This window comes from Schistocerca piceifrons, chromosome 8 (genome assembly GCF_021461385.2).
Source record: "Schistocerca piceifrons isolate TAMUIC-IGC-003096 chromosome 8, iqSchPice1.1, whole genome shotgun sequence".
Taxonomy (NCBI): Eukaryota; Metazoa; Arthropoda; class Insecta; order Orthoptera; family Acrididae; genus Schistocerca; species Schistocerca piceifrons.
Window position 1 is genome coordinate 465,148,894 of NC_060145.1, and position 27,584 is coordinate 465,176,477.

General features: G+C 42.0%; 1 protein-coding gene across 1 annotated transcript in view; it reads left to right on the forward strand.

Annotated features, from left to right (window-relative positions):
- Positions 1 to 27,584, forward strand: part of LOC124712462 (protein qui-1) — a 1,341,285-nt gene that overhangs the window by 133,989 nt on the left and 1,179,712 nt on the right. The window lies entirely within an intron of this gene.

Here is a 27,584-nt window from a genome sequence, read left to right on the forward strand (position 1 = left end):
TCTGCCAGTATCTCGTCTCCTACCTTCCAAACTTTACAGAAGCTCTCCTGCGAACCTTGCAGAACTAGCACTCCTGAAAGAAAGGATATAGCGGAGACATGGCTTAGCCACAACCTGGAGGATGTTTCCAGAATGAGATTTTCACTCTGCAGCGGAGTGTGCGCTGATATGAAACTTCCTGGCAGATTAAAACTGTGTTTGTTTGTTAGCAACTTTTCCAGTTTGAGATACAGGCTCTAACCGCACATACAAAGAAACAAGAAATGTATTCCCGTATTCTTTCTTGTCTTAATGCACAGTTTCTTCTGTATTTCTCGTGCAAATGTTTAAAACAGTTTCTCTTGCGAACAAAGTTACCTCTCCTGCAGTATATCCGAGTGAGTAAATTCGGCTCCTTCGTGTAGCTCCATATTCAGGTAAGTGGTCTATATTTCCATGTATTACGTCCTTCTCAAGCAAAGGAGCCACTACCTTCTTTTCCTCAACATACTGCGCTGTGTCACTTATGGTCAAACCATTAACAATATCTGCTCGGGACTGCTGCAGAGACGTGTTCGTGTCACCAGTTTCGCGACGATATACAAGCCAAGAATTCATTGCACACCGATAGAAGGCAAAGTCAATTAGATGCAAAATGGATAATTTCGATTTGAGTGTTGTTCTGTAGAGTTACACAAGCACACCAGTCAAGTCCAGTCCTCCGGTGTTTGTCCTACCGTCTGACAATTTTGGAACATGCGACATCAGTTTTTGACTGGTATTACTCTTTCGTCATTTCGCTGCAAACACACGGTGCCCTTTCATTCATGTTTCCTCGACATAAGATTAACTGCGGAGGAAGAGCAGATTAGAAAAATACGTAAGGCACCTGTGCGCTAAAGCAACAACCAATTACCTACCAGAAAAAAAGGCAAAGACCTCCATTTCTCTTCTCCTGAAGCGTCTTCCGGAAACTGGAAGAAAAATGTAGGACAATGTCAAAAGGCCAGGTACCTGTGGACTATTATTTGACATCATATCAATGTAAAACTCAGACACGAAGTCGGACCGACCCCAGGCAGGTACAGAAATTTGTCTGATTTGCTGTGTAATACACACTGGTGGCGTGAGCCGTACGCAATAAGAATATCTTCGTGTGTCCCCATGCGTACCGACTGTGACGGCTACTGATGAGATCATTCCAGATCAGAAGAGGTTACACTGTAACACGACTGTGCGTGGGATCGTCAGTTGAAAAGTGGCGTGACGCCCACAACACAATTACTCAGCCCTATTAAAATTTCCCCTCCGGCTCTCTACTAATTCCGCCGTAATTAGTAACTGCGAAAGGCGAGCCACAAAATTAATTATAATGAGTGAAAATTAATTTTGTTTTGAATTAATTGAAAAAATTGCGACTACTCTGGAGTTAAATTTCGAATTTATTTTTGTCGGCGATCTGTTATTCAACACATACTCGTAGTTCTGGAAATGAAAATCCCCTTTTCAAAACGTGTTTGCTGTACTTAATATGGCGTGAAACTATGTACATCCCGCAGGTCGAACATTATGCGATATTTATTTAATAACTGCTGTTCTTTCCGAGGTGTTTTACAGTACGTAGCAATTTTCTTACTGATGACGTTTTGTTCCAGTCAGGAGCGGCGAAGGATAAAATGTTTGTCTGTATGCCTTCGCAGGCGTCCTGACATTGGTCTTGCTTCTTGATTTAAATGTACGACAGTAACAACGAAACCGTTTTCCAAGCTGTCATGTTTACTTGATCCCTTAAAGGTACACAGCGGGCTTTGGAAAGGCGGATTTCTGTGAATAAATCCTGGAGACAGAAGCAGGCTGCTGCTGAATGACGTGGACCTCTTGCTCAACGTACGGATCAAAAAAACAAGAACACTATCCACGAACTTCTCTGTTCGGAGCTGCTTCTGACTGGCTGAATTTTCTCGTAAGTTTTCGAGCAAACCTAAGTAGTCCATCTGCCCTCCTGACAGCTGGTATTTTGTGTACGATGCGGATCACATATCTAACAAAAGCCGCACCCGCATAGATAAACGGTGACCCTTGAGACCCATTTGAACATTATTTCTTTTATGTCGTTTTTTATCCATTAGCGAGTTACAGTGACTAACATATTCTACGAGCAATAAATAATGAACTTTCTGGTATAAAATGTGATGTAATGAAAATCACACATAAAATAGGCTGGCAAATTTGGGTAAAAGAACGAAAAAAACAATTACATTGTGTTTTCTGAAAGCCTTAACGTAGAAGTAGCTGCGCTAATCTGTTAATATTCGAAACAAATACGTGGAATGAGTCGCGATAGCGGTGAACTTCTGTGAATAACGCTTTTTGTATTGCGTTATGGTAATTTTCGTCTCCAAGTCGCAGTTGCGTTTCGGTTTCTGATGATGGCACAGCTGAAACATTTCTTGAAATGTTATAATAAATAAGAAAAGTCATTAAGCAATCTAAACAGTACTAGTCGCAATAGACTCTCTTTAATATTTCCAAAAATCAGCTATAAGTAGAAAGTGCTGCGTTTCATACGAATTATATTTTAGTTTTCTTTATGGCTTGAACTTCGAACGTGCGCGATAGAGTCTGCAATGATACCATCCAAAGCAACGTCCTAAACTGAATAATTACAGATTCATACATTCAAAAAGCAGAAAAAATAAGAATTAATGACCACTTTTACCAAAGTGTTGATAGAAATTGATTTCAAATCGATGGTTAATTATCTGTTAATTGTCGTAGACTAATCAAGGTATTCCAATGTTGTTGGAAGTATAACTCAGCAACAACATTTATTTAGGAAATTAACAAAATGGTAGAAAGAAACAATGTTCACCACTGGTAATAGATATAGTGGAACATTCTTAAGAATAAAGTACGAAAATTCACAGCGTTTCTTTGCAGAAATGTAACTAATCAGCCTTATGGGCAGAATGAATGAAACGACATGAGGGGTGATCAGTGTTATAAGTTAAAGCATTAGCAGTACACTGACTGCAAAACTGCAGCCACCTTGTTTTGCAGTTCATTTCGCAGCAGCTGCTTTTTTTCAGGGCAGCACCTGCCTTGCACTGGCTTAATACAGGTGCATAGTTGTCATTAATCCCTCCGACTATAATTGAAATAATATTTTGATCTTCCTCTGTTCAGAACACGGAATTACTATGTGATTCTTTATAAACTAGCAGAATCATTGCGTTGTGCAAAAAATATATTATCTGTACATAATTTGGAATTGCTCTGTGTCGCGTTAATTACTTGAACTGAAACGAAATTTTTACAAAGTAGGGGTGAGTACATTCTAATACTTAAAAAAAAAGCAGTAGACGTGAAAAATCTAGAAAGTGAAACTCATGTTCAAAGAGCTGGAAGTTAGGATCACTCTTGCATAACTTTTATGGTCAAGAGTCATTGAAAATACATGACTCAGTTAATGAAGTGCGTAAAATGATGCAAGAGGAATTGTACCAATGTTCAACACGCAGACAAGATGATGAGATGTTATAGGGCACTGGATACCTCCAAATATCATGTCGGCGTGGTGCAGCACCTCGACGTGGCACGGGCTCAGTCAGTCATTGGAATTCCCCTGCAGAAATGCCCATCCGTGTTAATTGTAGACGTAGGCTTCCGCGACTATTGTTACAGTCAATACATTTTTTTCTGGGTCTGTGAAAAGCTGCCGAAGTTTCGGTCACTGTTGCAAGTGACCTTCTTCAGTGTGTTTTTGTTTACCGAAGGAGGTCACTTCTGCATGTAACGTGAAGAAGATTGCTTCTATAGCCGTCCAAATACGCGAAAGTATTGCCAGTGAAGGAAGCTGGGCAAGCAGTGACTTCTCGATTTCGTCCGATATATGTTCGATGGGATTCATGTCAGGCGATTCGCTAGAATTGTGCAGAATGTTCTTCAAAGCAATGGCGAACAGTTTTGGACCGGTTATATAGCGCACTGCCTTTCTTATACAGGGTGTGACAAAAAGGTACGGCCAAACTTTCAGGAAACATTCCTCACACACAAAGAAAGAAAATATGTTACGTGGACATGTGTCCGGAAACGCTTACTTTCCATGTTAGAGCTCATTCTATTACTTCTCTTCAAATGATATTAATCATGGAATGGAAACACACAGCAACAGGACGTAGCAGCGTGACTTCAAACTCTTTGTGACAGGAAATGTTCAAAATGTCCTCCGTTAGCGAGGATACATGCATCCACCCTCCGTCGCATGGAATCCCTGATGCGCTGATGCTGCCCTGGAGAATGGCGTATTGTATCACAGCCGTCAACAATACGAGCACGAACAGTCTCTACATTTGGTACCGGGCTTGCGTAGACAAGAGCTTTCAAATGCCCCCATAAATGAAAGTCAAGAGGGTTGAGCTCAGGTGAGCGTGGAGGCCATGGAATTGGTCCGCCTCTATCAATCCATCGGTCACCGAATCTGTTGTTGAGAAGCGTACGATCACTTCGACTGAAATTTGCAGGAGCTCCATCGTGCATGAACCACATGTTGTGTCGTACTTGTAAAGGCACATGTTCTAGCAGCACAGGTAGAGTATCCCGTATGAAATCATAATAACGCGCTCCATTGAGCGTAGGTGGAAGAACATGGGGCCCAATCAAGACATCACCAACAATGCCTGCCCAAACGTTCACAGAAAATCTGTGTTGATGACGTGATTGCACAATTGCGTGCGGATTCTCGTCAGCCCACACATGTTGATTGTGAAAGTTTACAATTTAATCACGTTGGAATGAAGCCTCATCCGTAAAGAGAACATTTGCACTGAAATGAGGATTGACACATTGTTGGATGAACCATTCGCAGAAGTGTACCCGTGGAGGCCAATCAGCTGCTAATAGTGCCTGCACACGCTGTACATGGTACGGAAACAACTGGTTCTCCCGTAGCACTCTCCATACAGTGACGTGGTCAACGTTACCTTGTACAGCAGCAACTTCTCTGACGCTGACATTAGGGTTATCGTCAACTGCACGAAGAATAGCCTCGTCCATTGCAGTCGTCGTTCAAGGTCTTCCCCAGTCGCGAGTCATAGGCTGGAATGTTCCGTGCTCGCCGGCCGAAGTGGCCGTGCGGTTACAGGTGCTGCAGGCTGGAACCGCAAGACCGCTACGGTCGCAGGTTCGAATCCTGCCTCGGGCATGGATGTTTGTGATGTCCTTAGGTTAGTTAGGTTTAACTAGTTCTAAGTTCTAGGGGACTAATGACCTCAGCAGTTGAGTCCCATAGTGCTCAGAGCCATTTTTGTCCCGTGCTCCCTAAGACGCCGATCAATTGCTTCGAACGTCTTCCTGTCGGGACACCTTCGTTCTGGAAATCTGTCTCGATACAAACGTACCGCGCCACGGCTATTGCCCCGTGCTAATCCATACATCAAATGGGCATCTGCCAACTTCGCATTCGCATTTGTAAACATTGCACTGACTGCAAAACCACGTTCGTGACGAACACTAACCTGTTGATGCTACGTACTGATGTGCTTGATGCTAGTACTGTAGAGCAATGAGTCGCATGTCAACACAAGCACCGAAGTCAACATTACCTTCCTTCAATTGGGCCAACTGGCGGTGAATCGAGGAAGTACAGTACATACTGACGAAACTAAAATGAGCTCTAACATGGAAATTAAGCGTTTCCGGACACATGTCCACATAACATCTTTTCTTTATTTGTGTGTGAGGAATGTTTCCTGAAAGTTTGGCCGTACCTTTTTGTAACACCCTGTATGTACCGTCTTTTTCTGGGGACACTAGCTCCATTAATGGCTGCAAATGGTCTCCAAGTAGCCGAACATAATCATTTCCTGACAATGGTCGGTTCAGTTGGACGAGAGGACCCAGTCCATTCCATGTAAAATACAGCCAACAGCATCATGGAGCCAAATTGACAAATTAGGCCCACAGCTTCGTGGGGTCTGCCTCACACTCGAACTCGACGATCAACTCGTGCAAAATGAAAGTCGGGATTCATCTGACGAGGCCACAGTTTTCCAGCATCTAGGGTCGAACCGATATGGTCACGGGCACATGAGAGGAGCTGCAGGCGATGTCGTGCTGTTTTAGCAAAGGCACTCGCGTCGGCCGTCCGCTGCCGTAGTCCCTTCACACCAAATTTGCCCGCACTTTCCTGGTACATACGCTCGTCGTACATTCCGCATTGATTTCTGCGGTTAGTTCACACCAAGTTGCTTGTCTGTTAGCTCTGACAACTCTACGCAAACGTCGCTACTCTGGGCCGTTAAGAGAAGGTCGTCGATCACTGCGTTATGTGTGGTGAGAGGCAACAGCTCGACACGCTTTTGACACAGTGAACCTCGGGTTACTGAATTCCATGTCGATTTCCGGAATGGAATGTTCCATCGTGTAGCTCCAGTTACCATTCCGAGTCCACAATCTGTCATTTCCCGTCGTTCGGACATTATCGCATCGGAAAGCTGTCCACGTGAATTACCAGCATACAAATGACAGCTCCTCGGAGACACTGCCCTTTTATACCCTCTGTACACCATGCTACCGTTATCTGTATATGAGCATATCGCTAGCGCATGACTTCTGACACATCACGTTAGCATTAAAGGAAGTTCACAGGAACGGTACAGTGCAAAGACGTACTGTAGAAGGAAAAGAGACTACGAAGATGATAGGGCATAGCAGAAACAAGGAGAGCGACTTTCTCGATATTAAAAATTTTGATATCAGTGACGCATCTTTACACAAGATAGGTGATCCAAGGGAGGCGTTAGTAGGAGATAGGCATACACAGAAATTTGTGGAAAAATTTCTTAGCAGTTCAAGGGGCAAGATATCTCACACAAAAGCAACGCGAATACAGATGTATGATGCAGGAGGGGCTAAATTTTGTACGGACAGACAAAGCTCATAAAATTCAATGCGCACTTCAGGAAACGTATGTAAGAAATACGAAGCTCGGTGCAGAATAGAAAGAAGTGTAGGACGGAAACAAAAGCAATGTAAAACCTAATGACTAGGAAAACTCCAAGAAATGACTGCAAGTGCCCGATAAATCGTATTTCGTCCCTCATCTGAAAGAAAGTATATGTCAATAGAGGAAACATATGTTCCACACTAGGCCGCTGGCTTTACACGACAGTTTGTGGGATTAGCATAGGAAGAAGTTTTCTGCGGCATGATAGTGCGGCAATAGCGGCGTGCTTCCTCTTGCCTTTATTAATATGTCGACGACACTCTTGGAATGGCTAGAATTTAATATCGCCGGCCTAGAGACGCTGTGTCCGCCACACCTACTGACGTCAGAGTGAGTAATAAAAATGAGAGATGTTGCACGAAGTCATCTCTAGACCCGTGACATCGCATCCTTACGTGGCGCCAAGAGACTCTTTTTGGAAAAAGTCTCAGAAAACTGAATGTCTCAATCACGTATGTTTCTCATTACTTTCCTTACGTTTCCATTTCGTTAATTTTGAATATTTTGTCACACGCACACCATTTTGCAATCAGGGGTAAATTATTTTAACTCTAAAATGGTAGAATAGCCACGCTTTTGTAATGAGCTTTTCGTTGTTGCGGTCTACAGACTGAAAACTCGTTTGACGGAGTTCTCCACGCCAGTCTACCCTGTGCAAGACTTCTTGTTCTGTGTAGCTACTACAACCTAAAACCATTTCACCTGCTTACTGCATTCAAGACTTGTTCTCCTTCTAGAATTATTACCTCCACATTTCCCTCTGCGAGCAAACTGGCGATTCCTAGATGCCTTAATGGCATAAGTTTCAAAAAATCGACTTTTTAATTTTTCTCTTAAAAGTTATCTGTAGTTCTCTGAGCGAGAAAAAGTTTACTTCGAGAAAATTGTACCGAAGAGAGCTCAGAAATTTGAGGAATTTAAAAATGCCTGCACACTTCACGACGCCCCCATGTCGTGAAGACAGCATTGTTAAAACATAATTTTACTCTCACTTCCTTGTATGACTAAATACTTTGAAAATAGCTGTGCTGGATGCTCTGCTGTGTTTCAGTGTTGGTGCGGTGTCAAGGTTTAAGATTATGGAAATGGTGGGAGTGCCTGGTGGACTAAATGTGGAAAAAACTTTAATTACCACTGATCGCAGAACACCCATGAACCCAAAAAAATCTGTTTTGGGGGCTGACCAAAGAAGCAACAATAACAATAAGAAGTCTGAAAAAGAAAAGTTTGGAAAACAATACCACAATCAAGATTAATATGGACGTGGGATGCCTTATTACTATTCAGGATAGGTAGAGAAACAAACTTTAACTTGAATTTCCCTAGAGTTCACGTTTTTGATGTTCTGGCACACATAGGTTAAAAACTGTTAAACACAGAGAGCTGAAACTTTGTATACTGTCTTAAAACATACTTAGCTAAAAATTGCACTGTTCGTACTACTCAAATTTGAAAATAAAAGTCTTTTCTAGAGAAAAACAACGAACTAACTCCTAATTTTTTTTCTAATCATTATCAAAAACTTTTTGAACAATAATTTATGAGAGAAACATCATTTTAAAAGCCTCCTTTAAATATTGTGATATAAAGAATTTGCAGAAAGAAAATCAAACTTCCATTTTGTTTTTGTTTCTAGATGTGTGTACTTACTCTGTATATTAATAATTAACATGTTTTTCTTTTACTTACAAAATAAAATTCAGAGAAAGTGTGACACCAAAAGCTCCCACAAGGTGTGTTAAAAGATGGTAAGCATTACATGGGCCTACAACTCTTACTATTTGAGATACACTATTTAGAAAACTCGCAGTTTTTTCAAGATTTCCCAGTGACTTCTCGAAAAAGTCCCCTTAACATGTGACCTGCCAACCGATCCCTTACTTTAATCAAGAAGTTTCTTGAATTTATATTCACCCCAACTGATTTCAGTACTTCAACGTAAATTAATCGTATTACCCATCTAACTTTTAGCATTATTCTACAGCCCTATATTTCGAAAGTGTCTATTCCCTTCTAGTCTGAACTGTTTATCGTCTACGTTCTTATAAGGCCACACTCCAGTAGGAAACTTTCAGAAAAGAATTCCTCATATTAAAACTTAAATTTCCTGTTTACTTTGGTTCCAAATAAAAATCAATTCATGTACTACACCTAATACCTCATTTCCTAACCAAATTCCTACACCATAGCCTATTTACTTCGAGTACATTCCATTATCTTTGTTTTAGTTTTGTCGATGTCCTTTTTATTTTGTGTTAAATAAATGCATATAGCTGGAAACATTTACTTAATAGCTATTACTACCCCATGCATGCGATGACATTTGCGACTTGAGTTTGGACAGTTCTTTGATTTAGGATCTGCATAAGCACGTAACACAACATTTAAGGGCAATGGGAGCAACACAGACCGATAGACTGTTATTTTTGAATGGTAGAAGGAATCTCACCTACACAGAAACTTAATTGACTGTTTAATTTAGAGCAGGCACCCTCATTTCCCGAATTCGATCTGTGGTCGCATATAAGTTTCCAGTTTCTGAAATCAAATGATAGTAAGGCACTACTCCAGGTAATACATGAAAGCGCATCAAAGTTTACTTACGTTCTTTGTTTCTGTACGGACCTTTATAAAACGGCCATGTTCTGGTCATGTTGCACAGTCACTGGGGCAAGGAACTGCATATAGCCGCCGGAGTGGCCGAGCGGTTCTAGCCGCTACAGTATGGAACCGCGCGACCGCTACGGTCGCAGGTTCGAATCCTGCTTCGGGCATGGATGTGTGTGATGTCCTTAGGTTAGTTAGGTTTAAGTAGTTCTAAGTTCTAGGGGACTGATGACCTCAGATGTTAAGTCCCATAGTGATCAGAGCCATTTGAACTATTAGTCTGCAAATTAAATAAATACAGATGTATGTTGTTCACCACGCAGTGCTCAGTCACCAATAAAGATATGTGCATTTACATCCGTTACGCCCTGTGTAGACGGAGATTGCTTAGAAAAGAGTTGCATAATGGTAGTTTGTACTAATGATATCAATAGCCGTATGCCTGTCTACAATGAAGATGCATGATTCATAGTCGGAAAGCTTTAATCTGCTTTCGACTGCAGTACTGTTTGGCTCCAGAGCTGGCTGAAACTAAGGATGTTACTCAGAGACTTCACGTACAAATCATGGGCAGCTTGAGTTGTCCTCACGCATCATTTATGTTGCGTTGAACTACATATCGGTAGGAGACACTTTGCTCATCTGTTTGTGTATTATTTATTGACATCTGTGTTGAGGCGCCCCAGACAGAATTTAGATCGTGTTTTGGTGTCAGCATACTGTGTCGTTCTCCGATTTTTACGGTCAGCTCAGCTCGTCCAAAACGTACGAAGGTCGTTCAATAACTAATGCACCACATTTTTTTTTCTCAGAACACATTTATTGTTAAGAGTCAGAATTTGGTCACAATATACATTAACATGTCTTGTTCACGTCCTACTTTTCTACATAGTCTCCATCAATTTCTAGGGCAGTAGGTCAACGTGTGGAAGAGCGTGTATACCTGCTGGTAAAAGCTCTTGTCCCGTAGATGCAGCCACGTTTTCGGCGCAATGTTGGTGTACCCAGCATTCGTCCCCCTTAACGATCCGTGACAGAAAGACCTCTCTGGCGGTCTCAAAACGCTCCAACAATTCAGATGAAATGGCGGTTCTTTGAATGTTGTGGTTCGCTGTGAGAATTCGTGCAACCCATCGTGGGCACCTCTTTCAATATCCGAGAGTCTCGATCATTACAGACGCACTTCCATTGCTGACCGACAACAGTCGAGCCATTGTCGAGTTCTGATGCGCCGGTCGGCACGAATAATGGCATCCGAACGATTGAGCGTGCCTGGAGCCGTGGTCTGACAGGAATTTCCGAGCGTGGCTGATCCTGAAGCTCTGTTTCTGTATTTCCTCAGGCTGTAACTTTCTTTACCCATTGCACAACTGTACTCTTATCAACTGCAGCATCGCCATACACTGCGCAACGTTTTGGGATGTTCACTACGGTTTCTTTTTCTGCACACAAGAATCCAATAGCACGCTGTGTCTACCATGAGCCGTATGTAGATACAATTTCCGCGCTGTACTACGGCTCTGTCATCTGCGAGATCGGTTCCAAACTTCACCGGTGCACAGAAGAATCATCACATTGAAGCACCAACAAGGACGTTTGTCTACGTATATTAACGGCTTTTTAAAAAAATGTGTCGGATTACTTATTGAACGACTCTCTTAGGAGTTTTACTGTCTCAGGCTGTTCGACCGAAGTCTGTTTAACGATTTTTCAAGTACACTACTGGCCATTAAAATTGCTACACAAAGAAGAAATGCATATGATAAACGGGTATTCATTGGACAAATATATTATACTAGAACTGACATCTGATTACATTTTCACGCAATTTGGGTGCATAGACCCTGAGCAATCAGTACCCAGAACAACCACCTCTGGCCGTAATAACGGCCTTGATACGCCTGGGCATTGAGTCAAACAGAGCTTGGATGGCGTGTACAGGTACAGCTGCCCATGCCCTTTCAGCACGATACCACAGTTGATCAAGAGTAGTGACTGGCGTATTGTGACGAGCCAGTTGCTCGGCCACCAGTCACCGGACGCTTTCACTTGGTGAGAGATCTGGAGAATGTGCTGGCCAGGGCAGCAGTCGAACATGTTCTGTATCCAGAAAGGCCCGTACAGGACCTGGAACATGCGGTCGTACATTATCCTGCTGAAATGTAGGGTTTCGCAGGGGTCGAATGAAGGGTAGAGCCGCGGGTCGTAATACATCTGAAATGTAACGACCTCTGTTCAAAGTGCCATCAATGCAAACAAGAGGTGACCGAGAGGTGTAACCAATGGCAGCCCACATCATCACGCCGGGTGATACGCCAGTATGGCGATGACGAATACACGCTTCCAATCTGCGTTCACCGCGATGTCGCCAAACACGGATGCCACCATCATGATGCTGTAAACCGAACTTGGATTCATCCGAAAAAATGTCGTTCTGCCATTCGTGCACCCAGGTTCGTCGTTGAGTACACCATCGCAGGCGCTCCTGTCTGTGATGCAGCGTCAAGGGTAACCGCAGCCATGGTCTCCGAGCTGTTGTGCATGCTGCTGCAAACGTCATCGAACTGTTCGTGCAGATGGTTGCTGTCTTTCAAACGTCCCCATCTGTTGACTCAGGGATCGAGACGTGGCTGCACGATCCGTTAAAGCCATGCGGATAAGATGCCTGTCATCTCGACTGCTAGTGATACGAGGCCGTTGGGATCCAGCACGGCGTTCCGTATTACCCTCCTGAACCCACCGATTCCATATTCCGCTAACATCCATTGGATCTCGACCAACGCGAGCAGGAATGTCGTGATACGATAAACCGCAATCGCGGTAGGCTACAATCGGACCTTTATCGAAGTCGGAAACGTGATGTTATGCATTTCTCCTCCTTACAGGAGGCATCACAACAACGTTTCACCAGGCAACTTCGGTCAACTGCTGTTATGTATGAGAAATCGGTTGGAAACTTTCCTCATCTCAGCACGCTGTAAGTGTCGCCACCGGCGCCAACCATGTGTGAATGCTTTGAAAAGCTAATCACTTGAATACGACAGCATCTTCTTCGTGTCGGTTAAATTTCGCGTCTGAAGCACGTCATCTTGGTGGTGTAGCAATTTTCATGGCCAGTAGTGTATCTCACCGGTACCAATAGCATTGGCTGATATTGTCAAAGTATCAGCCTCCGTCGCTGGTCGTGGAAGCTTTGCAGGTCGAGCCTTTGACACTGCCAGTGGGTGCTGGCGATACGACAGGAAAATCGTTAAGCAAACGTCGGCTGAAGAACGTGAGACAGAAAGCTAATAGTGGTACGTTAACAAAGTGGGCACCAAAGCCATAACAAACTTGTATTAGCAGAATTTACCGGACACTGCTTAAGCCTATGGGGTGACCTGGCAATTGAGAGAAATGAGTTCAGAACCACGCTTCGACTAATCCAACTTTAGCTTCTATTGCTACTCAGGATAACTTCAGGCTCTGCATACTGGTATGGCACTTTTAAAAAATGACGGCACCCTTCCGCTATCTTTTCCTAACTGAGCTAGCAGTCCATCTCAAACAACTGGCGTAGGCGAGATATTAAACCCTTTTAAGCTTCCACGTACCGCCGACGTGAAACCTTCCACAGACAGGGTGGGAACTCCCACGTCCGGCTGACCTGCTTACAGCTCTCGAACAGCGCATCGCGGCGGCCGCCCGCTCTGTTTTTCTTTCGTTATCCCCTCGGCGGCTCTCCGGGAGTATCTTTAATGAAAAGTACAGCGCTCGCTTGAAACGCCGGAGTAATCTCTGTCGGCCGCGCCGCACCCGACCGGCGTTTTGTACCCGCCTGCAGTTTTATTTGAGAGAGAGAAGTTCGCCCGCCGGCAAAAAGGCGGCGACGGAACTCGGCGTATCCGATTTCGATATCCCATTTCCACGTGCGGTGCGAGCATCGCCTCACCCCTGACATTTGCAGCGGCTGCCTGCCACACGGAAACTTACCGCCCTGCTACGCGACCGCGGAGACAAAAGCCGTGCACACGTGTCACACCCTGCATAGGTTGTGGTGCCGCTCGAGCGAACAAGTAGCTGCCAGGGGGAGGCTGCTCTTAGTTAACCGCTTGTTTCGTGAATCGTAATTACGATCTTTTGTAATGTGTAACTATTCAGTCTTAAAGTTATAGTAGCTGTGAGTGAGGGACGAGAGGAGGGGAGGGAGCGGAGAGATTTGACTTGTTCGTACAGTACAGCGTAACACGTATGGCACTAGCTTAAAAGCGAGGGAGACTGAATGTAGTTTTTAGGCGGTTTCCCACACCCATTTGGGCAAACGCTGGGCTGACCGCAATTTCCGCCTCAGAAAATAATATTCTCAAACAAATGAAACGAGAAATCCCCGACAGCTTCAAGAATCGAACTCATGTGTACAAAAAGGCGTACTTCAAAAATGAGTTAATGGGTTAAATATTTGACTTCAAGCATGCAAGCAAAAAATTGTTTTCGAAAGTCTTGAAATTATTTGATGTTGAATACGAAGATAAATAATTTTTTTTTACCGATGTTTGTTTATTCCTTACTACTTTTCGACTTACTGGGCCGTCTTGGGAAACAACTGACTGTCGTCCGCAAGGAACACTAGTTCTTGGGTAACCAAACGTTATAAGCAAAGTTCCACTCCACTTGCACAGAATTATATGCACCAGGTTTGTTTTTCAACGTCGCGAAACTGCACTTTTTACAGTGGACAATATTAAACGCAATAAATAATTAAACTACCCAAGATTATAACATTACATGGCACTAAATGTTTGGTTATAATGCTAAAGGTTCTCAGGTCGTGACATTGGTTGAGAAAGTGTGAAACTGAACGCACTTCACTTTGAAACGTCCCCTTAGAAAAATTAATGAATTACTGTGCTCATAAACCCCTTACGTTATTTGATTTTCAAACAGCTGAGCAAAACTGAACGTACTCAGACATTTCTCTCTTTACTTATTCTGATCATCACTAAACCGACACACAATATTTTTAGCGCAACGCAATCTGACTTTCAATAATCCCTACAAAAGAATGACCCTGACTAACAATAACCTATACCTTTCATGAATCACTTACCTCACAAAAATCGTCATTATTCGAACTACTGCAATACAGCGAGCGCCACTACTGCCAGCTAAATAAAAGATTCAGACTACTGAAGGCAATAACTACTGATAGGCATAGTTAGCAAATGAAAGATTTCGATAGAAACAAACAATGTATTTACCTTAACAGTGTTCAAGAGTCATAATATTTATATCAGTTCATGACATCCAGTCTTACAAATTTACTGTCTCTGATGGACACACGCCCAGATCATCCCCTCTCAAAACTCCGCCATCTTTCTCCCCACATCCACCACTGCTGGCGGCTCACCTCCAACTGCGCAACGATACGCGCTGTTCACATCCAACTACCCAACACTACAATAGCGACTATTCCAACAATACCACCCAGCCACGGACTGCACACAGCACAGCCAGTGATCTTCATACAGAGCGCTACGTGGCGTTACCAATATAAAAACCTAAACAGCCTACTTACAACTTATGTCGTGCACCAAACATGTTTCTTAACATTTTAAATTATAGTTTGCGCAATGGACGATATCAGACACAGTAAACGACTAAAATACACAATATTACAGGACTTCAACTTAAGTATTAAGAGGAGATGGAGAAGAAAGAAACATGCTGAAAGTCATCAGAAAAAGAAAACGGAACTGGATTGTGTGGTGTCACCGCCAGACACCACACTTGCTAGGTGGTAGCCTTTAAATCGGCCGCGGTCCATTAGTATACGCCGGACCCGCGTGTCGCCACTGTCAGTGATCGCAGACCGAGCGCCACCACACGGCAGGTCTAGAGAGACGTACTAGCACTCGCCCCAGTTGTACAGCCGACTTTGCTAGCGATGCTACACTGACGAAAACTCTCATTTGCCGAGAAGATAGTTAGTGTAGCCTTCAGCTAAGTCAATTGCTACGACCTAGCAAGGCGCCGTATTCAATTGATATTTGTTATATGAAGCATGTATCATCAAGAGCGATGTTCTACAATTATGGATTAAAGTTAAGTATTCCAGAAGCTACGTACTTTTCTTTATAGCATTCATTACGTGTCCTGTTTCAGACCTCACGCCAGCCTGCGTGAGTTTAAGCGCGTGCCTTTCGGCTTCCTCTCATTGTGTCTAGGCTGTCTTGTCTAGACACAACAGATTGGGCATTGTTTAAGGAGGGACTGTATGCTGAAGGAAGGAATAGAAGGAATGGTGGAGGGAAAGAGGAAAACGAAGGTATCAAATGATGGACAATATCAAAGGAGACAAATAGTCAGATATGAAAGGACTGGCTACAGACAGACAAAAGTGTAAGATGCTTAACCCATGACAACACCTACCTAAGGCAGAATACCATACTACTACTAAAGTTATAGTGTTATAATATTGAAGTTTGTAATGTAAGCAAGGTAAGGATTATGAAATTCTGTTGTTTTAATTTTGTGCCTGTGAAGGTCTGTGTGTATGTGGTAGTTGACTGCATCATACGAAGTTTAAAAGTGGGGATGTGGTCCGCATCTCGTGGTCGTGCGGTAGCGTTTTCGCTTCCCACGCCCGGGTTCCCGGGTTCGATTCCCGACGGGGTCAGGGATTTTCTCTGCCTCGTGATGACTGGGTGTTGTGTGATGTCCTTAGGTTAGTTAGGTTTAAGTAGTTCTAAGTTCTAGGGGATTGATGACCATAGATGTTAAGTCCCATAGTGCTCAGAGCCATTTGATCCAAAGTGGGGATGTGCTCAACAGTGTTGATCATTCAGTAACAGTTGGGGATTTTGGGCTGAATGTTTGTTCACATCACGTGTTTCTAACAGGTTTAGTTTTCTTCCTTTGCTGGCTATATGTAACACTCCAGTGTTGACTTGCTGTCTGTGTCCTTCCTTCATCACATGGTCCGCAAATGTGGAAATTGACTTATGTAGGCTCCGTCTGTGTTCTCGTTCAATCAGTCTAGATGCTGCAGCCTTGCCAGTCTGACCAAAACACGGTTTGTTGCAGTCATTGGAAATGGGTTTATAAAAACGACTGTTACTTAAAAAAGCTGTTTTGTGAATGGTGTTGAATGAGATATGAATTGCATTGTGTCTTACGCTAAATAAAGTTTTATACCTGCAGAATTTGAGAGTTTCGGCTAATTTGTCGGAGATTATGCACGAGTTGGTTTTGGATGTTAGTATCGCTGTGGAAGGAGCGTACACGCAGGGCAAAATTTTTCTTCTTAGTTCCTCGTGTAGGATGTTGTCTGTTAAGTCAGGGATATAGCCATTTCTAGACGCAATTCATTTAATGGTGCCTAATTCTGTGTCAGATTTCTGTTTTGACAGTGTTGTGGGTGTAAGGCGATACTGGTCTCCATTCCATGGCGCAACGATAAATATAAATTTGGTGCACAACATTCTGTGCAAGTATATTGCATCATTGCTTATTATATTTGACTGCCTAAAAAGTAGTGTTGCTTGCGGACTATAGTCTGCCGTTTCCTGAAGACGGCCCAATAAACGGAAAGCTAGTAAAAAAGACCAGTAATTAATTTACTGCTTATTCTACCTGTTCTAACCTATGGAAGACCATAAATAAGTTTTAAGTTATGTTTATGATCGTTGTAAGTTGCTAACTGACTTGATTATCAAACACTGGATTAGTATATTCCGGGTAGCGTGCGCTCCGTTTTAAGCAGATGAACTTTTTATGCAACCCAATGTTTGGGAACAAATTTAGTAGTATAGAAGTAATAAAGTAAAATATCATCCCTGATGAGGTGCCGGCCGGAGTGGCCGTGCGGTTCTAGGCGCTACAGTCTGGAACCGAGCGACCGCTACGGTCGCAGGTTCGAATCCTGCCTCGGGCATGAATGTGTTTGATGTCCTTAGGGTAGTTAGGTTTAATTAGTTCTAAGTTCTAGGCGACTGATGACCTCAGAAGCTAAGTCGCATAGCGCTCAGAGCCATTTTGAACCTGATGAGGTATGTTCACTGCAAGAGAAAATCTACTAAACAATAAATCTTTTTCTGTAAGTCTGCAGGCTTTCGTGGCCGCTGTCACTGAAGTTAAAAACCTTGTGGTTTGTTAGGCCGCGTCATACTTCCTTCTAAAATAATCGACGTTCCAACCCCTCTGCTAGGATCCTCTTCAGGTGTATTACGGTGTCCACTATTGTTACAACACTTTCAGAGACCACTGTCGCTTTCTCTTATAAAAAGGGGGGAGGCGGGTTCCGCGTTTGTGCTGGAGAAGTGGGACTATCGATTAAAATTCTCGTAGCTGCCATTGGTGAGCCATCCTCATAGGCTAATATTACCGCGCTCATGCGGAACAACGGGCGTTATTGTTTGAACCCTTGTGGATACTATTGGTTGCTCATCGTCATTGGATAGAAATACGCTATTCCACACTTACGCCGGAGAAGTGGTATTGGTTGAAACACCTCCTGCTACTATTGGTTGGCCATTATCATCGGCTAGATGCAGACAGACAGAGAAAGAGAAGGGAGCGTTTACCCAAAATATTGTTGTCTGCCGATGTGACTTGCACCGCGTTGTTTGTATTGCTCGCACACCACTGTCGCATATTCAGTTCCTTGTTGGCGGGCAGCCATGATGCCGAACCCTACAGCCGTCCTTTGTTGAAATTACATGCATTCTTGGAAATTTCAACCGCTTCTCGGAGCTTTCTTCTTCTCAGGCAATACAAGTACGTTATTAAAATCGATGGCATAACCACAGTCCTCATGAGCTTCCGCCACTGCCGATCTTACACCTCGTTCTAGCCGCGTGTGCCGTTCGTGATCCTTAATGCGTTCTTTAACAATTCTTCCCGTTTCACCAAAATAGATTTTGCTGCAGCCACATGTCACTTGATAGACGACTGCAATGTGGAGGCAATCAGGTGCATCCGTTTAGTTTTCGGAAAAAATCTTTTATTTTGCTTTGACTAAAGAAAGATGTCTGTATACCATTTTTCTTTAGGATTCTGCGTATGTGGTCACTGAGCCCAGAAACGAACAGTAATCTAACGGAGTGAGAAGGCGGTTCCTCGTCATTCTTATTAGCGTGATTAATATTCCGCCGAAAAGCCCTGTCGATTGAACAACTATGATAGTAATTTGCCTTCATTTTCCTCTTTAAAAAACGCATCTAGGAATGGGAGACCAACCGCACTCTCAACCTCCAAGGTAAATTTGATTTTGGGGTAAATTCTAATAAAGAAATCGTGGAACGCATGAAGTTCTTCTTTGCTGTGTGGCCATATAACTAATGTATCATCCATATAGCGGAGCCGGCATAGGAGAGGACGAAGAGTCAGCTCGATATCTTAAAGAAGGCGCAGGAAAAGCAGCGTTACAACTCTCTCATTAGAGAAAACTGAATTCTTATGTTTGTAGACAGAGGTCACGAACCTGAAGACCAAGTACGTTAAAATCAACAGGTTCTAGTACTCTAAATACCCCGGAGAATTCATCGGACCGGCAGACACTGAAAAAACCACACAGCAAAATCGCCTACAAAATGTAAAAAAAAAAACCACTTAAGGACAGTCCAAAACCACTGTAATAAAAGATCGATATCGAGACAGATAAAAATTCTACATTACAAAGACAGTCATAAAACCAACAGTCCTATAGGCAAGCGAAACAGCCACACTTAGGAGGAATGAGGAACTTGAGGAAATCAATGAAGAAGAAGAAGAAATATCAGTAAGAAAATTGTAGAAGCAAGACATAACCAAGACCATTACAGGCTTCAATCTGTTAAAACTACATAAAAGTTTTCAAAAATCGAAATTGACATTAACAAAAGGCGAATGAAACTCTTTGATTATCTCAGCAGACTACCAGAAAAGTGACCTACAAAAACGATAATACACTATGTAACGTAACTTAAAAACTCAATAGCTTAGCTGAACGAAATTGAAAAGCATCTTAAACACACCAGCATGAGACCAGCCGACATTTGTGGGACATACGCCTTCAGACACAAAGTAGACAAAGGAGAAGTTACATCAGAGCAACAAAAACAAAAATAGTACAGTCCAAAGGGGTCATAAGAACGGAAACAAGCATTCACGAAAAAACCAGAAGCCTATCGGAAGACCAAGAGCAACATAAACAAAAGTTTATTAACTTATTTGCTTATCGTCTTCCATTTACTATGAGAATTCGCTTATAATAGTAATAATGGTAATAACAATAATAATAATAATAGTAATAATAATAATAATAAGTGAAAATAGAAGGAAACAAAACCAAACATTCAACACAAACCAAAAGAAATTTTACCAGACAATAGACAACACACACATTAAAATAGACGATCCACCAAGCATAACAGACATGGAACACTTCTAGAGCAACATATGGTCAAACCCGGTACAACATAACAGGCATGCACGGTGGATACAAGCAGAAACAGATACGTGCAAGATGATACCACAAATGCCTGAAGTGGTAATTTTGCAACATGAAGTCACCCAAGCAATTAATTCTGCTCACAATTGGAAAGCCCTTGGAAAAGATAAAATAGCAAATTTCTGGCTAAAGAAATTCACCTCAACACATTCACACCTAACTAAATTATTTAACAGTTACTTTGCAGACCCATACACATTCCCTGATACACTTACACATGGAATAACTTATCTGAAACCTAAATATCAAGCAGACACAGCAAACCCAGCTAAATATCGCCCCATAACATGCCTACCAACAATATATAAAATATTAACTTCAGTCATTACACAGAAATTAATGACACATACAACAAAGAACAAAATTATAAATGAAGAACAAAAACACTGTTGCAAAGGAGCACGAGGATGTAAAGAGCAACTGATAATAGATGCAGAGCTGACATATCAAGGTAAAACTAAACAGAGGTCGCTACACTATGCATACATTGATTACCAAAAGACTTTTGATAGTGTACCCCACTCATGGTTACTACAAATATTGGAAATATACAAAGTAGATCCTAAACTGATACAGTTCCTAAAAATAGTAATGAAAAATTGGAAAACCACACTTAATATCCAAACAAATTCAAATAATATCACATCTCAGCCAATACAGGTTAAGCGTGGAATATACCAAGGAGACTCATTCAGTCCTTTCTGGTTCTGCCTTGCTCTGAACCCACTATCCGACATGCTAAATAATACAAATTATGGATACAATATTACTGGAACATACCCACACAAAATCACACATCTGCTATACACTGATGATCTAAAACTACTGGCAGCAGCAAATCAGCAACTCAACCAATTACTAAACACAACAGAAGTATTCAGCAATGATATAAATATGGCTTTTGGAACAGACAAACGTAAGAAAAATAGCATAGTCAAGGGAAAACACACTAAACAAGAAGATTACATATCGGATAACTACAGCGACTGCATAGAAGCGATGGAAAAAACAGATGCCTATAAATATCTAGGATACAGACAAAAAATAGGAATAGATAATACAAATATTAAAAAAGAACTAAAAGAAAAATTTAGACAAAGACTAACAAAAATACTGAAAACAGAATTGACAGCAAGAAACAAGACAAAAGCTATAAATACTTATGCTATACCAATATTGACCTACTCATTTGGAGTAGTGAAATGGAGTAACACAGACCTAGAAGCACTCAATACACTTACACGATCACAATGCCACAAATATAGAATACATCACATACATTCAGCAAATGAAAGATTCACATTAAGCAGAAAGGGAGGAGGAAGGGGATTTATCGACATAAAAACCTACATTATGGACAGGTAGAAGTTTTAAGAAAATTCTTTTTAGAACGAGCAGAAACTAGCAAAATACACAAAGCAATCACTCATATAAATACATCGGCTACACCACTGCAATTTCATAACCACTTCTACAACCCTTTAGATCAGATAACATCAACAGATACGAAGAAAATAAATTGGAAAAAGAAAACAGTACATGGCAAGCACCCGTATCATCTAACACAGCCACACATCGATCAAGACGCATCCAATACATGGCTAAGAAAAGGCAATATATACAGTGAGACGGAAGGATTCATGATTGCAATACAGGATCAAACAATAAACACCATATATTACAGCAAGCATATTATTAAAGATCCCAATACCACAACAGATAAATGCAGACTTTGCAAACAACAAATAGAAACAGTAGAACACACCACAAGTGGATGTACAATACTAGCAAATACAGAATACCCCAGAAGACATGACAATGTAGCAAAAATAATACATCAACAGCTTGCCTTACAACATAAACTTATAAAACAACATGTTCCCACATACAAGTATGCACCACAAAATGTACTGGAGAACGATGAATACAAATTATACCGGAACACCACCGGAACACCACAAAGCAAACCTGACATCATACTCACCAATAAAAAGAAGAAATTAACACAACTAATCGAAATATCCATACCCAATACAACAAATATACAAAAAAAACAGGAGAAAAAGTTGAAAAATACATCCAACTGGCTGAGGAAGTCAAGGACATGTGGCATCAGGATAAAGTTGACATTATACCAATTATACTATCAACTACAGGAGTCATACCACACAATATCCACCAGTACATCAATGCAATACAGCTACATCCAAACTTATATATACAACTACAGAAATCTGTAATTACTGACACTTGTTCAATTACCCGAAAGTTCCTAAATGCAATGTAACATATACCGTACAGTTAAAAGGAAGTCATGCTTGATCAAGGTCCGCGTCACCTTCCATTTTTAACCAGACATAACGTCTGAGACAAGAAAGAAATAATAATAATAATACTATAACATCAACAGGTAAGAAGAAAGTAAATTGTAAAAAGAAAACACTACATGGCAAGCACCCGTATCATCTAACACAGCCATACATCGATCAAGACACATCCAACACATGGCTAAGAAAAGGCAATATATACAGTGAGACGGAAGGATTCATGATTGCAATAAAGGAACAAACAACAAATACCAGATATTACAGCAAGCATATTATTAAAGATCCCAGTACCACAACAGATAAATGCAGACTTTCCAAACAACAAATAGAAACAGTAGATCACACCACAAGCGGATGTACAATACTAGCAAATACAGAATACACCAGAAGACATGAAAATGTAGCAAAAATAATATATCAACAACTTGCCATACAACATAAACTAATAAAAAAACACGTTCCCACATACAAGTATGCACCACAAAATGTACTGGAGAATGATGAATACAAATTATACTGGAACAGAACCATTATAACAGGTAAAACAACACCCCATAACAAACCTGACATCATACTCACCAATAAAAAGAAGAAATTAACGCAACTAATAGAAATATCCATACCAAATACAACAAATATACAGAAGAAAACAGGAGAAAAAATTGAAAAATACATCCAGCTGGCTGAGGAAGTCAAGGACATGTGGCATCAGGATAAAGTTGACACTATACCAATTATACTATCAACTGCGGGAATCATACCACACAATATCCACCAGTACATCAACGCAATACAGCTACATCCAAACGTACATAGACAACTACAGAAATCTGTAATTATTGATACATGTTCAATTACCCGAAAGTTCCTAAATGCAATGTAACATATACCGTACAGTTAAAAGCAAGTCACGCTTGATCAAGGTCCGCGTCACTTTCCATTTTTAACCAGACATAACGTCTGACAAAGGAAAGAAATAATAATAATAATAATAATAATAGTACAAAAAGTAGTAATTGCCATCTTTCCCTCAAATTAATTTTTTTTATGGAAAGCACTTTCGAAATGACAACGACCAAAAAGTGAACGTTAGCGACAGGTTCAACAACTTGGTGGCAACTGAGTAGGGAGAAGACATAGGGAAGCTTGTGGAGTGCTACAATAAATGTTCAGATCTGAACGCCGATTACGTAGCAAAATCGCTAATATATTAAAATACGTTGTGAAAAAAGTTTTCTGTCATTATTTTCAGTAAAACTGTCTCGAGAAACAAGCGTTCTTTACTTTTAGTACTATCTTACTAATAGAAATTAACGTCGCAGATGCATTACGTTCTCTACTTTTTGTATTATCTTTCTAACTGAAATTCGCGTCACAGGTGCATTACTTACGGATAACATAATTCGTTACAAAACTATGTAACAGTCCAAGCAGAAATATTTGACAAGCCGTAGTTACCGGAGCAGAAGCAATTTGCAAGCCATCAGTGACTGTACAAGAAGGAAATGGAAGGATATGACCCGCGTAACTTAGTAGCAGCAAAGTTTTGTGACGTAACGACCTCGCCGTTACGTCGATGCTCTGATCTTTCTGCTACTCTGCGATGCAGAACACAAACTTGATTTCTCGCTGGTCGCCACGAACATTGTGACGTTAAGTAGTACATTCCATTTATTTACGTACCTTCACCTTTTTGAATGTTAACTTGATGCTAGTCACCAACGAATAGCAAAGTTTCAGTTAATTATCTAAATGGGCAACATCATTAGACCACCTTATTTGCTGATCAATAATTTGTCTTCTTCCCTTACTCCAGAAGTGTTTTCGTTTTCTACCTCTACTGGTGCAGTAACTTCCTAGAGTTCTTCAAATGAGGTTAATAGACGATGAGACCCAGGTAAAACTTAATGTGACGTATTAATAAAAATTATGCTTTGACGAAAAACTGAAAAATACTTACACGAATTATTTGTGGAAGAACGGGGCAACTGACAGCGACTCTCCTCTGGAAAAATTAGTTACGGTTCCGGAGAAACATAGGAATAAGTAAGGTAATGCAGATCAACCCGCTATAGAAGATATGTTTAAAAAGGCTAACCGGTTTTTGTGGAATTTTTAGATTTGGAGGGACCGTTTGACAATATTGGCTGTGGTACACTCTTTGACATTTTTAATGTAGTAAGGATAAAGAACTTGGAGCGAAAAATTATGAATAACTTCTACAGAATACAGCCAGCAGTTATACAGTGTAAGAACAGGACAAGAAAATAATAGTTGATAAGGGAGTGTAACAGAGTTATAGCGTACCCCTGATGTTATTCAGTTTGAACTCTGAGCATGCCGCGAATGAAACCAGGCAGAAATCTGGAAATGGGAAAGGTAGAAGGCATAAAAACTTCGTTGTTTTCTGATGACATTCTAATTCTGTCAGGAACACAAAAGACATGGATGAGCATTGAAGAGGGGAGTGAGATGGACGTCAGAAAAAGTAAATGAAGAGTGATAAAATGTAGTCGAATTAATTCAGACGATGCTGAGGGAAGTAGGTAGAAAGTGTGGTGCTAAAAGGAGTAGATGTTGCTCACTTAGATTCTGGACACCGCATTACTCGTGCTTCACGCCATCTACGAGCGGATGATGAAAGGCCGTGTGGAGCCCCATCAAGAGCTACGCGGTAATTAGGTTCTGTAGTTGTTTGTCTTTAATTACGTCCGAGATGCTTCGTAATGGCATACATTAGATTTAGTAGTTAGGGGGTTGTAATGTGTCTCTAGGCACCACTTAAATGCAGTTACCTTCTGGCTAAATACGAGCATACAGATCTTTTGATATCATGTATTGACTAATAAAAGTTGCACGGAGAGCCAACCTGTGAGCATCCCATTCGATATAGAACTACGTTGTGGGATTTAACGCCTAGTGGCGACTCTTTTGATTCATTAATTAATGTTCACGTGACCCGTTCCAGACTCATTTCGTGGCTTTGCAGCAGGGACCACAAGAAGCTTAGAGCCGAAAAGACAGCACAGTGGGGAATAATCAGTATCCCCACATCACGCGCTCGCCTCGAAATTTGCCCTCGAGTCTTCGTTACAGCAGTACAAACAAAATTAGTGCGAAACTGCTACTGTTCTGTTTTGCATGTGAACATACGAACAGATTTTCAATTTAATAATCGCTTTGTGTAGCGCAATATCAAAATATTTTTGAAGGACTGGACAAACACGAAACGCTTTTGGCGGTGGCGAAAGAATCACAAGCGCTTATATCCAGCCGGTTTGACGCCCAAACGTCAGAATCTGTTTACTTGGAAAACGGTCGGATGTATGGAGAGGAAACAGGAATTTTTGCTTAATCGTCTCCTGCCTGAGTCTGTTGGAATATTGAGGCGACGGAGAGGTTCCCCCGATGTTTCCCACACCATTCAAAAGTAATTAGTTCCATTACAGCGGCCGGCCGAAATGGCCGAGCGGTTCTAGGCGCTTCAGCCTGGAACCGCGCGACCGCTACGGTCGCAGGTTCGAATCCTGCCTCGGGCATGGATGTATGTGATGTCCTTAGGTTAGTTAAATTTAAGTAGTTCTAAGTTGTAGCGGACTGATGACCTCAGAAGTTAAGTTTCATGGTGCTCAGAGCCATTTGAACCATCCATTACAGCGTATTTCCCTTATTCCGAGGCTGCACTGCATTGATTGAATAATAGCACCAGGTTTTAACTTTTAATTCCACTTTTACCTCAGCAAGTCAAAGGCACTTTTCATTTAACTGCAACTTGTAAATTACATTTGGTTATCATACTAGCAAAATTAAAAAAAGGTGAAACGTCCAGAAGAAATGGTCGGATCTCACTGTATGGGTATACCTCATTAGCGGATATGTAAATGAAGAGACTTGCAATTCTCTCTGACAGGTCCACGATTAATAGAGAGTATCTTCGATGTTACGAGTTTAATGTTATTAGCATGATTGGTAGGGTGCATAAGTGGCGTGAAATGCGTCAGATGTTGAGTGGTCACCGTGAAGCATGCGGAGATGCCTCTCACTCGTGTAAGGACGCGCTAAACAGCACCTGACAGAGTTTTAAATGGGTGTCATTATGCGTCTCCATTTGGCGGATTGCTCGAACCTTGCAATATCCACATTTGTGGGGCATTCCGATGTTACAGTGTCCAAATCGGAGTCTCAACTGGGAACGTGAGGCGAGGCTACTCGCAACCAAGTTCTCCGTCGAACACGTCTGACCACGAACTTCCTGGCAGACTAAAGTTGTGTGCCAGACAGAGACTCGAACTCGGGACCTTTGCCTTCGCGGGCAAGTGTTACACCAATTGAGCTCCGCAAGCACGACGCACGACCCCTCCTCACAGCATTTCATTCTGGAAACATCCCCCAGGCTGTGGCTAACCCATGTCACCCCAATGTCCTTTCTTCCAGGGGTACTAGTTCTGCAAGGTCGGCAGGAGATCGTCTGTGAAGTTTGGAAGGTAGGAGAAGAGATTCTGGCAGAAGTGAAGCTGTAAGGATGGGTAGCGAGTCGTCATTGAGTAGCTCAATTGGTAGTTAACTTGCCCGCGAAAGGCAAAGGTCCTGGGTTCGAGTCTCGGGCAAGTGGCAGGAAGTTTCATGCCAGCGCACACTCCCCTGTAGAGTGAAAATTTTATTCACGTTTGACCACGTCTGAGGAAGTTCACCGTATCGCGCACCAATCACGTCGCAACACTTCCACATCTGCACCTGCTATCCAAGAACTTCGAGCAACATTCTTTGTCACCCCACACCTTTGGTCGGCGACTAGGTGCAGCTGGACGAGGGAAATATCCTCCCACACGTATGTTACCGTGAACACGATACAGGCGGCTGCGTTTGGAGGAGTGCCGTGGACTACTGATGTATGGCGTCACATTGTGCTCATCCACGAACCGCGGTTCTTCACTACTCCGGAGCCCATCGTCGGTGAACATGGCGCCAACCTGGATAGAGGTCGCAGTCTGCCAACGTTTTCGAGAGGCGCAACAGTGTCATTCGAGGAAACACTGTTCGGGAGTCATCGAGCGTGACTTCAGGTCACAGCTGTTAGTGATCGAGGGAACTCTGGCAGCGCGATGGTACATCACAGATATCTCGTGCTCAACAAAGCTTCGCGCGAAGTACCGGCGGTGTTGCCGGACGGGGGATCTCAGAAGGACCTTTGACACTT